Source organism: Camelus dromedarius, chromosome 13, assembly GCF_036321535.1.
Source record: "Camelus dromedarius isolate mCamDro1 chromosome 13, mCamDro1.pat, whole genome shotgun sequence".
Lineage (NCBI taxonomy): Eukaryota > Metazoa > Chordata > Mammalia > Artiodactyla > Camelidae > Camelus > Camelus dromedarius.
The window spans coordinates 27,984,371-27,997,980 of NC_087448.1; the positions used below are offsets into that span (position 1 = coordinate 27,984,371).

General features: G+C 38.5%; 1 protein-coding gene across 15 annotated transcripts in view; it reads left to right on the forward strand.

Moving 5' to 3' along the window:
- The window catches only part of KLF12 (KLF transcription factor 12), a 507,694-nt gene that overhangs the window by 302,578 nt on the left and 191,506 nt on the right, over positions 1-13,610 (forward strand). Inside the window, exon 1 of one of the 15 annotated variants that reach the window (XM_031466117.2) lies at positions 11,400-13,020. The exons of the other annotated variants lie outside the window; for them this stretch is intronic. The gene's annotated coding sequence lies outside the window, so the exon portion shown is untranslated. Of the gene's footprint in view, positions 1-11,399; positions 13,021-13,610 lie in introns of those variants that run through there. 15 annotated transcript variants of the gene reach the window in all.

A 13,610-nucleotide genomic window follows, 5' to 3' on the forward strand; every position in this document is an offset into this window, starting at 1 on the left:
TATTTAATGTTTGCATAAATTTAGTGAAATGATGGAACACAGTATTGTGATCACAATTTTTCACATGAAAAATTGGGAACATAATAATGCAGTCATTTGCCTAAAGCCCAGAGATGCTCAGTGGCAATTGGGAGAGGATAACCCAGGGCTTCTAACACTTAGCCTTTAGCTAAAGGGTTTAACTGCCTGCATATTTCAATTGCTAATATGTAGACAATTTAGGATTTGCAGTAGAGCTGTGGACGGACAAGCTCCCCAGAAGTCATCATGGACCTAAGGTGGTGTAGGTTAGTGTTGGTACCAGGAAGTGCTGGCCTGATGATACAGATGGAAAATGGAACTGAGTCCCGATGGGAGGATTAGAGAGGATGTATAGAGAAGGTGAACGAACATTCTTGGGTAGGTGAGATAGTATGAAGACACATGGGTGGGAATGTATCTTCGTTTAAGCTGCCCTCTGAGAGCAGAGTTTTCAGAGCAAAGGGTCTAATCCATCCTTTTGTTTGGTCAGCAGACTCTGTTACATGTAAAATGAAGGAAGGATGCTGGTGTAATGCTGAGTTTTGGGGATGATCCATTCTCTCTGGGACTCTCCCACTCTTTGCAGATGTATTGGTTTCCTCTCCTCTCCTTCCTCACCTTCTCATTTGTTTTATTCCCCACTTTTGCTGTGGTACTGAATTTTCAAGTCCGTTCATCTGCTCTGCAATTCATTTAGATAAATTTGGAATTATCGATATTTGTTCACATAAAAGCTGTGTTATAGTTAAGTGGTTAGACATTTGAGTTTCATGCTTCACACCCTTTCAGATTCTTTATGCCATTTCATTTAACCAATATGATTTCATTATAATTCCGTGTAACACTTTGGGAATCATCCATGGGATTGCTTTGGGCCCATTATTTTTATGGACCTGGAGTGCTGCTCTGTCGTGTGCTCATTTAGAGTCTTAAAGTGGTGTGAGTGTGATTCTAGAGACACTCCACTTTCCTGAAATCGTACAGTGCTGTAGATGTGCAGTGAATTTAGCCTGATTCTGCATAGCTACAATTACTTGGGTAATTCAAGCAGAAAAACCACATGTGCTTAAAACTGAACCATTTATTATGTCTTTCATGAGTAAGAAGTGATTTAGTCTGATTAGTTTTGCAAAATAAGCTATCCTTCTACAATACCTTTGGTTCCCAGATATTTATGTATTCATTCATTAAAAAAAAAATGAGGTGGGGGAGGGTATAGCTCAAGTGGTAGAGCACATGCTTAGCATGCATGAGGTCCTGGGTTCAATCCCCAGTACCTCTTCTAAAAATAAATAATCCTAATTACCTCCCCCCTCCCAAAACAAAAAGTGATTAAATAATATAATAATAAGTAAGTAATAAAATATTTTTAAAAAACTAGGGGAAGGGCATTGAACAGATACACCTGGGAGAGGACTGAAAATACGAAGTCATGTGGATATACAGCAAGTTTCAGGATATTACACTTTGTTATGTACTGATGTGCTTTGTTGTTCAGCGAGCTGGTCATGCTGTGCCTGAGTGCCACTTTGTCGGGTGAATGTCCTTTTCATCCTTCAGAGCCATTTCCTGTGCTTTACATCTTGATGCTTGTACCAATTCAACGAGAAGGTGGAATAGGAGAAGTATTGTGGTCACCATTCACCCTGGAAAAGTGAGAAATTGAGTTTGTACTTGGGTGTAGTATGGTTTGATGGCCAGAGGATGCAGAGTCCATGACACTGATGTCAGATTGTGAGCCAAGTCAAATTAGTGGGAGGCTCTGTCAATCCCAGGGCTTGGAAAGCTGGATTCATTAGGCTCCTCGTGACCAGGGCTTCTTAGGTGCTACCATCTAAATTACAGAACGGCCCTCCGTCCTGGACCTCGATGATGCTCTGACCCTCTGGGAAAGTCTGACTGGCTGATGCCCTGGGCTTGTTAGAGGAGCCAGTGGGTGCTGCATTCTGGAGACATCTCAGGAGTTTTTAATACCTGATATGTGATTAGTGGATGCATGTAAAATCTGAATGGCACAAATGATTCCTTGAAAACTCAGGGGTGTGAGGACGTTGCTTAAGAAGTACAGTGAGTGTGACACTGATAGTTCTGGGCCCGCTCTCTCCAGCAGCCTTTCAATTCCTGTGCAGCCCCATGAATTCTCATCATCAGGTTATTGCATTGTATTTTCTAGTTCTATGCCCATTACCATCGAATTGTGAGAAATGTACTTAACTCTGTCTTTGAAGAAGTGGTTCACATTTTAGTCGTTGACATTTTATTTTACATCTTCTCTTCGAAGATAGTGAATGACTCATTTAGAAGTTAAAAAATACTTGAACTGTTTAAAATATTGATGTTGTAAGTGCCATAACTTAGAAGAGGAGGCATGGAAATTGGTATTTCAATGATGTCCCCGAAGATTCCACCTCTTTTGTACAGAGTGAGACTTGCTGTTGGAGTGACTGTGATGTTGGATTCTGAAAGCACCTCTGAAAGCCTGGCAGGGGGCTGCGGGGGCCAGGAGCTCCCCATAGAGCTGCCCTGCTGTGGAGCCGTGTGGTTAGGTCTCTCTCTGCTCTCCCAGCCAATCAGGAGCCCCAGCATGTGGTTTTTCTAGGGTAATTTTTTTCTAATTACTCATCTGAATAGGTGTCTTTTTCTATTTTTTTTTTTTTTTTTTTTTTTTGAGTTTGAACAGAGGGCTTTGGGGTGAGCTAAAGTCTGGCACATCTATGACAGTGCTTAAAGTAGGTTCTCAACAAATGTACAAATGTTTATTTCGTTTTAATTTATTGAGCCTGGCTAGAAATCTGAGATCCTGTGTTTATGTTCCTGGTGTCACCCGAGAATAGGTTCTTGTCTCGCGCAGGAAAGAATTCAAGAGCAAGCCATAGTAGAGTGAAAGTAGATTTATTCAGGGAGATACACACTCCGCAGACAGAGTGCAGGCCATCTCAGAAGGCAAGAGAGGCGGCCCCAGGGTATGGGGTGGTTAGTTTTTAGGGACTGGGTAATTTCACATACTAACGAAGGGGAGGCTTATTCAGTTGTTTTGGGGGAAGGGACAGGATTTACAGTAATTGGACTCCCTCACTTTTTGGCCTTTTACAGTCAGCCTGGGAACTGTCATGGTGCCTAAAGTTGTGTCATTTACCATGCTGATATATTACAGTGAGCCTATAATGAGCCTCAAGTTCTACTGGAAGTCGAATCTTCCTCCATCTTGGGCTGAGTTGGTTCTAACCAGTTTATGTCCTATCATCAATTGCTGTGTCATTCTTTTAATGGTTGTGCCCTGACCCCTTCTCTTGTGTCTCACTGGGACATGGTGTGAAGGTATTGGTGCACAGAATCCTGACTCTGTCATCTCTGACATGGTGGTCCAAAGAATCTGCCTTTCTCTTGGCTGGAAGAAGAGATGACTCACATCTCCCAACCCCAAACAAAACAAAATAAATGAACAAATTTTATAAAATCTTAAAAGACCCATGTCACACTATTCTCTTCTTTCACTTTCCCTCTCCCAATTTCCAAAATCCAGTCTCTAATTTCCCTTGGGAAGTGCAGTTTATCTGCCTTTGTCACTCCTTAGCAATTGGAAATGAGTATATGTGAAAGCTGAGTGTCAGAATCAGAGTCACTGATAGAGAGGACAAACTAGTGGTTACCAGTAGTGGTGGTGGAGCATATAGGGGTGGGGGAGTGGGAAGTACACACTGTTGAGTCTAAGATGGGCTCAAGGATCTATTTATTGTGCAACATGGGGAATGTAGCCAATTTGTAATAAATGTAAATAGAGTGTAATCTTTAAAAATTGCATAAAAAATAAAAAATATTTTTTAAAAAAGAATCAACACAAATACCCCAGTCTGTTCTTTTAGTTGACGTTTTGTTTTTTTAAGATGGAAAAGTACTGTCTCATAAATATGGTGTGTGTGAGAAAGAGAAAGAGAGAAGTCTAGAACACCTTAGCCTAAGGGTGAGGAGAATAATGACATTTATTTAAATAACCATAGTTCTAGAAAGATATGCTTCTCCCTGAACCACTGAGAAAATAGTTTTAAGTTTTCCAAAAGAAATAATAATAGCTTAGTTTTCTGTTTTACTTTTTCTTTTAATACCTGGCAAGTGGCTTTTTGTTTAACTGTAGTAGAACAGCCCTAACGTGTGAACACTCTTGGGAGATGTGGGGTGACTTGTGAGCTATTTCTCTAGTTGGAAAACGGCAACAGTCATTTATCGTTTCTGTCACTGGTATTACTAAGTCTGGCTGAAATCATCTCAAGGTGAGAGCAGTACTACTGTTATCTGGAGTTTTTAGGAAAATTCGAATCGTTGAGGAAAAACATGGCAAAGCTTTTGTTAATCAGATATCTCAAAGCTTCTACACAATAGGCTAGCTTCTTGATTTTGCTGGTCTTTTCTGTAGATGTGGCGTTGTTGAGCTCAACTTCAGTCCTGTAATGTACTTAAAATACTTGACTGGTCTGTTTATGACACCAGAAGGATGTAGGATTTCCAACAGAGACCACTGAGGGAGCGAGGCAGTGAGGCAAACACTACTCTGACCCTGTATGTACAATGGAGACACACATCACTGTATATAAAAGAGTTAAACAACAAAGACCTACTGTATAGCACAGGGAACACTATTCAATTCCTTATAGTAACATGTAATTGGAAAATAATCTGAAAAGAAAAAATATATATGTATGTGTATGTATAACTGAATCACTTTGCTGTACACCTGAAACTAACATTGTAAATCAACTATGCTTCAATAAAAATTTTTTTAAAAAGAGTCAAATAATTTTTGGTATTATAGAGGATGAAGATTTCACTCCTTGGAGGTAATGTCAAAATAAATGGGAAGCAATTCAGTTGATACTAAATAATAAACTCACTCAGTTAAATGGAAATTAGATACCAAAAAAACCAACTTCATTTAATAGTAGAAATCAGATTCTTTGCACTGCTCAAAGCATATGATTTCCTCTGAAAGAAAGACTTTGTATGATTAAAAATACATGCCATTTATTGGTCCTGCAATCACGTAATAGAAAGTCCACAGATTCCAAAGCTCCTTTTTTCCTTTATAACTTCTGGGTGTGATAATAGAGTTTTAATATTTCTTTTGATCCTTATCAAATGAAGAGGATACTTCCTTCTACTTGAGAGGAGGGTAGAGAGGCCAAATGAAATAACTTTTGAAAGACATGGTATCCAGAGAGCTTACCACGTTGTTTTCAGTATGTGTTTTATTTATTTTTTTATTGAAGTGTATAGTCAGTTTACAGTGTTCTGTCAGTTCCTGGTATACAGCATGATGTTTCAGTCATATGTGTGTTATTTAGTCCTTAAAGGAGGTACTTTTAAAATACTTACGTTATTTTAACATTAATAAAGCTAAAAAAAAACTTGAGTTTATCTTAAGAGATACTGTTGAATTGACAGGGCAATTTATTAACAGATATTTGTTGTGGTCTTTTAATGTATATGGTTACATTTGATTCTTTTTTTTTTTAATTGAAGTATGGTTGATTTACAGTGTTGTGTTAGTTTCTGATGTACAGCATTGTGATTCAGTTATACTATATATATTTTTTATTATAGATTATTACAAGCTATTGAATGTAATTCCTTGTGCTGTACAGTAGGACCTTATTGTTTAGCTATTTTATATGTAGTAATTTGTTATGTTTGATTCTTAAAACAACATTTTCAGTTGAGGAAATTAACTCTCACAACGTGTAAGTGTCCATCTGGCATCAAAATTTAGGAATATTCTTTCAGTTATACTCAGAAAATGAAAAAATACTATCTTAAATGTAGTCTCTGATAGACATGTAAGACAGGGAAACATAATGTCTGAGTATTAGCTGCCTCTCATTTTTGCCAGCTTCTTTTTTGTTGTGGGCCTTTGTTATATAAAATCGGGGTAAGGAGAGAGAGAGGACTTTTGAGGGTGTGGAGGGGTAGAAAAGGAAAAGCAGGAAGACCAGCATGCTCTCATTTATGCAGGAGAGGAAAGAGAACTGTTGCTGAGAATGATTCATTTTGAAAGAGTATGCGGGGATCGGGGTAGGGAGATTGAACCGAAAAAGCCCAGCTTTGGCAAGTTGGGATAGAGAATTACAAAGTTCGGTGAGCTAGGAGGGATGGATCTGCCAAGCGTTTCAGATACTGAAAATGGAGAAAAGGGCATTTCAGAAGTTTGTGTATTATAGTCACATTTTAACTTAATTTTTTGTTGAGAGACTTAACTAAACATCTAAATTGTTTGTTGAATATTGGACTGGAATTTCCTTAAAGGGCACATTGCTACGTCTGGCCCATGTGGTCACTAACCTCTATATAGCTTACAATTTGTGTTTGAAAGTAAATGTGCAGTGGGGAGGATATAGCTCAAGGGGTAGAGTGTGCGCTTGGCATGTACAAGGCCCTGGGTTCAATCCCCAATAACTCCTCTAAAAATAAATAAATTTAGAAAAAGTAAATGCTAGGTGTTCACACATACACACACACACCCTACATATATTCATATATGTATATAGGTATACAATGTAAATATAGGTTATATTTTATACACATAAATTTATATGTGCACAAAAATGCAAATGTGTGTATATATTTGTATATGTGTATATCTATAATTTATACATAGAGTTATTGTATATATAAATGAATTTGTGGGTGCAAACACCAGATACTCCTCACAGTATTGGTAGTATTGTATGCTTTGGAATAGGCTTGTCAGACTACTTTACGTTTTTCTGAATTTGAAGCTGAGGGTCACCAACAGCGGAACCCCTGAAAGGAGAGAGGGTATGTCCGGACAGTGAAATCCCTCAGTGGAATCTGGGGTGACTGCTGCCTCCCACTGGACTTCCTTCCTTGCCCTATACTGAGGAAATTTAAGGGAGAAAGATTTGGAAGAGATAAAGCATCATTGTAGCAGTCAGCTTGGATGTCTCTCAGATAAAGGCTGAGAATCTAAGAATACGTCAAAGTCTGTTGGAGGGCAACCCTGCATGCCTCACATGAGGAATGAAAACATTTGCTTTTCAACGTTGCAAGTCTTTGGGGAGTTATTTCGCTTTTCATGGTGTATTGATTACAATCCCTAGAATTCTGGATGCATTCAAATGGGATGCTGAGGATTAATTCATGACAGCATGGGGGGTATTATGTTAATGATGTCGTTAGGGAGTGAAGATTGGTAAAATGCAACAATAAAATAAGCAGGATCATTTGACCCATTAGGACAAACTGCAAAGTACTGTAGCCAATTTTAATTTGTTAAGGGAATTTTAAATGTTGATGCAGTCTAGGCTTTTTTTTTTTTTTAATTAAGTTCATTTAGTTTTCTAGCTACTCTGGTCTAGATTTAGGATTTAGAGAAAGACAGCTTTTTCCCCTGTATCAAGATAGGTAGGGTTAACAGAAAATCCACATTGCCTCTTGACTCATGATGTAGTCAGTGCCAGGTCTTGTTATAGTCATCAAAATTCTGTCATGGTGGTCAGCCAGTTTTCTGGGATATTGATCCCATTTGTGGATAACCATTCTAGAAATTGTCATGGAATTCTTCAGTGGCCAGACTTTAGTTAGGAGCTCTCTGCATTGCAATTATTGAAGGAACACCAGAACTGATTCTGTGAGTCTTCTATCAATTTTGAGGGGTTTTAAAGTGATACTTTGCAGTCTGGGGGCCTCCTTCCCCCTGGGCTGTGCTCCTGGGGTAGTTACAGAGACTTCCATGGCTCTTGGAAGACCTGCTCTGTGAGTTACTACCCACAGTTTGACTGAAGCTCACCCATTTCGCGTGTGGCATTTGGCAGGCTGCTCTCCAGAGACTCACTGGTTTTCAGAAGAGTCAAATCGACCATCTATTCTGAAGTAATAGTGTGTTCAGATCTTCAGGACCTTGGCAACACGACTCAAAACAGAGGAATTAAGGATAAATCAAGCAACATTAAAGAGCCTAATAGGAGTTGTGTTTAGAGCACATCAGTGGAAAAGCGCAGTAGCAAATTAGGGTTCCCTGAACAGTTCTGCGGTTCTGGCAGGAGAAATCCAGTGTCTAGCCAAACTCAGGATCAGGTGGTGGGAAACCAGTCCTTGTGGAATAATTCTTTTACTGGCAGTCTTTCTTTTTTTCTGGTTTTGATTGTTAAGTAGCTCTCTAAATGTTCTCTTCGTATTGGGTAAAGGGCTTGAATCTGAACAAGCTTGAATTCTGTGTAGTTCACATCACAACGTCTGTGTTTGTTTCTTTTGCTGTCAAATATTAAAATGTATCAAGTACTAAAAGTATTACTATAGTCCTATGTAAGAACTCTTGTATAGCATAAGAGGATGAGATGGAGAAAGGTGCCTGGGGTTGGCAGACATTTCTGTAGTTCATCCACATCACAGAGGGGAGAACTGAGTTTTTCTAGAAGCCAGTTCAAAGAGAGCAGTAGAAATAGTTGTAGACTGAATGTAGACATTCCAGTGAAGGAATTTCAAGGTAGAAACATATTGCCATGGAAACAAAGATTTGAGTAGGAGTGAGAAGTAAGAATTGCAGAGGGAAGTCTATTTGGGAAAATGAAGGAAGGAAAAATAAGCTTTCAGTTTAGCTCACAGTTGTGTTTGTTGAGCAAGTCAGCACTCACTTCTGACTGCCTGCTTGGTCCTTTTCACTCACAGTCTTCTGAGTAAAATGTATATGTACGTGTGTATTTTTAACTAGACTAAGCACTTAAAGATTAACTGCTCTTTTACTCGACTCAGCTTTTTAACTAGACTCAGCCCTTAAAGACTTAAATAAAGATCAGGAAAGATGTCTTTTTCATTTCTTGCTGTGCCTTCACAGTGGAAAAGCTCAACAAATGTTCGATTAACATTTTTCATTTAATTTCATTTTCAAAGTGCCTTCTGACTGTGTGCAAGGCATTGTCCCAGGTGTTGAAGGACTTAATACATTACTCTCTGATGTGAAGAGAGTTGACACTCAGAAAGCAGAAGGAGATTGCTGCAGGAAGACTAATATTAGCTACTGTGTGTTCATTATTTGCTGGACTTAGAACTTTACATACATTATTTCATTTAATTCTTCGGGCAAACCTGGAGGATTAGATGATATTATCCTCCTCTTTCTTAAAGAATCTGACTCTCAAGAAAGATGACGTCAGTCATTGTGGTAACTGCAGGTAGGTAGCAGGGTCCACTGTGGTGCCTGGTGTGAACTGCAACCAGGCTCCTAAATATACCTTGACGTTGCCATGTATGTCACCTGTATGCAGGTGACAAACAGCATGGGCAAGTACAAAAATACGGGTTTTAAAAACCAGTAAGAGATTATTGAGCATGAAGTGATTATATCTAGAAGATCTGGACAAGTGCCAAAGTGGTGACAACTGATACAGACCTTGAAAAGGTTATTGTAGGCTTGAGAGGGATCATTCCCAGCAGAGGGAACAGCACCAGGAGTGATGTTGAGATTTATTAGCACAAGTGTCTGCCTCCCAGTATGAATGCTGTGTGTTGACTGTTTTAATAGCACCTATTAAAAAATCATTTTTTTTCTGGCATATAAAGTGGGCGCTAAGAAAATGGAATGTTTCCCAAGGCACGGCCAGTCAGACACTTGGTATGTAACCCATGCTGGACCTCGGATGGTATATTTTTTTTGGTGATGCTTACTCCAGTTTGTACTGCAGTTAGTTACAGAGTTTCATTTAAAGACATGACCATTGTTTGACATAGTTGGGTACAATAATGGCCCAGGGAATACCGGTGTACATGTCCCTACCTTCAAAATCCTTGTTTATAACATTTTCTTGCTTTGACATTGTATTTTTTACCTGCTAATTGGGAGCAGATGATGCTAACAAATGAGAACAATTATATCATCATAAGATCTCAAAGCCAGTCATACTCACGGGCTGGAGTACTGATAGCAAGGTGCAGACATCCTGCTTCCTCATCTCCATTTTTGTTAAATATTAACATATGAATTTTTATGACCACAATCTGCCACTAACGCTTCTGCCTCTTTACCCCATACATCAAAGTTCCGTGACAGCACTTAAGCCTTCATTTACAGAGGAACTTGCACATTCTGGCTGTTTCATCCCAACGCTTCCTAAATGGTTCTTTTTTTAAATATTATGATTGCTATTTTATAGGCAGAGGATAGGAGACAGTGACTTTGACAATGTTTATTTACATTGACAGTAAAGTATTATACCAAAAGTGCGACATTGAACATAACGACATTCACTTCATTCTTGATTTTTTTAAGATTTTCTGGTTGAAAGGGAGATTCTTTCCGAGGAGATCATCTGTTGTGGTTCTGCTGCCGTGGGTAAGCAGAAGTGTTTACTAGATGTTTGACAGCTCTGGTCCTTGTGGTCTGTGCCAGTTCTGGAATTCAGTAAGTCTGTAGTCTAAATAGTTGTTATTTACGTGAGTAACTATAGAAAATTTTAGCCATTATGTTAAATTATTAACTTTTAAAAGCCTTTTTTGTGTAAGTGACAGATCTTTGCCAAATTGGAATACTGTTTATTAGCTTGTTTCACACAGGATTTATACTTCTTAATTGCAGCAGCCAAATCACTCCAAACATCATCTAAAAATCTATGCAGATCAGCAAGAACAGATAAAACCGTAAAACTCCATACTTTATTTTAGGTCAGTAGGAAGACAGAACACTACAAACTTCAAATGATCTGTAGTAGGAAGGTAAACACCAATTTGTAGAAAAAAACACTTCTTATTTCTCTTCTCAAGCCTTTGTGGGTTTTTGGAAAAATTATGCAGAGAAGTGTAGATGTAATTGAGCTAAAATTAGCCCTTAAGAGAGAAAAATCAATCCTAAATTCAAAAAGACTGAAGAAGAGGCCTGAGTAGCTCAGAGCACTGACTACAGCGAAAGGATTTAAAATGTGCGTAGTGCATGTGAGCAGCCTTGGGGAGGCAGCACATCTGGGGAGAGGAAGTGGGAGGCTGAGTAATGACCCCACGAGATGTCCATGGCGGAATCCTTGGACCCTTTGAATTTTGCCTTGTTTTCTGAAAAAGGAACTTTGTAGATCTGATCCCATTAAGGATGTTGAGATGGGGGAGATTCTCCTGCATTATCTGGTGGGGGGGTGCTAAGTGAAATCATATATACATTTATTAGAGGGAAGCAGGATGGGATTTGACCACAGAAGGGAAGGCAATGTGAGAACATGGAACCGGGATGGGAACAGAGACGGGAAGGATGCAGCCACAAGCCCAGGAACACGAGCAGCCACCAGAAACTGGAAGACTAAGAATGAGTTCTCACCTGGAGCCTCTCTAGAAGGAACTAGCTCTGCCAATACCTGGGTTTTAGCTACATATGGCTTACTTTAGACTTCTAGTTTCCAAAACTATAAGACAGTATAAATTGATGTTGTTTTAAGCCATTAAATTCCTGGTAATTGGTTATAGCATCAAAAGGAAACTTATGTAGAGATTAAATGGGAAATTTCCTTGTGGTAACTCTCCAGTGAAAGCATGAAAGAAACAGAGGGGAATTTAGGATCCTGAAAGGCATAGAAACACAAACAAGTAAATGGAAAGCACACAGGTCCATCACACCAACAAACCAGTCATTAAAGAAATGTTTGTACATTTACAATGTACAGTTTTACAATTTGTACAAATTAAAGTACATTTTTGCTACACTAACCGAAGAGGGCACTGTTAATCTAAAAATTGTGTTAACCACTCCAACCCGCCACCCTCATTCATGAAATGAAATTGTAAGCAGTCTTCAGAACTATTCTAATAAGAAAACAAAATGAGACCCAAAATCTTTGAGTTGGTGAAAATTCCTCTCATACCGCCAACCATAAAGTAGGAGAAAACTGGAACACAAACTACAAACTGAATTAAATATTCTTAAAGAGTTATTTAGGACTACAGAGGAGGGAAGACCCCGTAAGTCAAAACTTTAAATTTAAGAGCATAAATGGACCCCAAACAGGAAGAAGCAAAATACAGTTTAATTGAACTTAGGAAATAAATGTAAAAATGGGTAAAATCATATGCAGTAAAGACTAAATGACAATGTGCTCAGGGGTGGGAGAGGATTTGAATAGGAAAACTTGATAAGGAACATTAAAGACAAAGGGAGATAACCAAGAGAATGAAAAGAAAATAAAGGTAAAACTGGTCTCAGAAAGTTGTTGAAATAGAAGGCAGAGAAGATCTAGCTGATGGATAATTGGAATCCCTGGAGAAGAAAAACTAACCAGTGAAACAGAAATATTTGAAACTACCATCCAAAAAAAAAAACTTTTCTAGGATTAAAAGAGGATCTGAAGGTACATATTGGAAGAGATTTCCAAGTACCTAGGAAAACTGACAAAGAATAATCAACTCCTATTTTCTAGTAAAAGTCATGAACTTTAAAGAAAATAATTTTGTGATCTATAGCAGGGGTTGGCAAACTACATTTAATGGTTGATCTTTGTGTAGAATTCAAGCTAAGAACTGTTTCTATACATATTTTTAATGGGTAGCAAAACAGAAATGTGACAGAGAACATAGGTCACACACAATGCCTAAAATAATTTACTACTTAGCTCCTCACAGAAAGTGTTTGTTGACTGCTGGCCTACAGATGATGATGATGATGATGATGATGATGATGATGATGATGATGATGATGATGATGATGATGATGATGCACTGATTAGGATGGCACCAGACATCTCCAGAGGAACATACAAAAGAAAGGACAATTCAAGAAATTCAAAGGAAGTATGACCCCAATAATTTTATACCCAGCCAAGTTCTTCATCAAGTGTAAAGCTGTAGAAAACCTGTTCTAAATGTGCAAGAACTCAAGGATTTCAGCATCCAGTGAGCTCTTCTTGAAGACATCAAGAGAATGAGTTTTCGCAACCAAGGGAAGGCTTGGAAAATTTTGGCAAAATGATGGGATAGTGAACATTTAATATATTCACTTGGAGATCTAAACCTAGAAAAAAGGTATGTTTGTGAGTAGGAGAATAATACATAAATGTTCTGACAACATTGAAAGAGTGCATTCATTCAATTTGAACGTGGACTGTGGATTAGATGCAATTACTGATTTTGGTGATGAGATTATGGTTATATAAGAGAATGCACTTGCCCTCAGTATATACATGCTGACAAAGCCAGAGGGGTTTGTATCGGTGGACCTCAGAAAATCGTCCCAGCCAGCTGAGAAGGAGAAGGGCCTTGAATGGGAAATTCAAGGGATCAGGAGCAGATATCAGAAATAAGTCAAAAATGGGATTTAAAGGTGGTCAAAGTAAAGTGGTTTGGGGTATAGACTGGGAATATCGAGTCCATGGGCCATTCGTTGATGTTGGCAGGAACAAGGCATTCAGCTTAAAGACCAGGGCCAGGCTGGCCAGGGACCAGCAAAGATGAGCAATAGGTTATTTTAATTCATAGACATGCAGTGCAAATGGCTTCTTATAAAAGCACTTGACTGCACTTGACTTTTTTTTTTTTTACTGACTTTTTTCTTTTCAAGAAGAAAAATGTTTATAAAGCTGTTTCAAATGCAATTGTAAGTTTGAATGACCGTG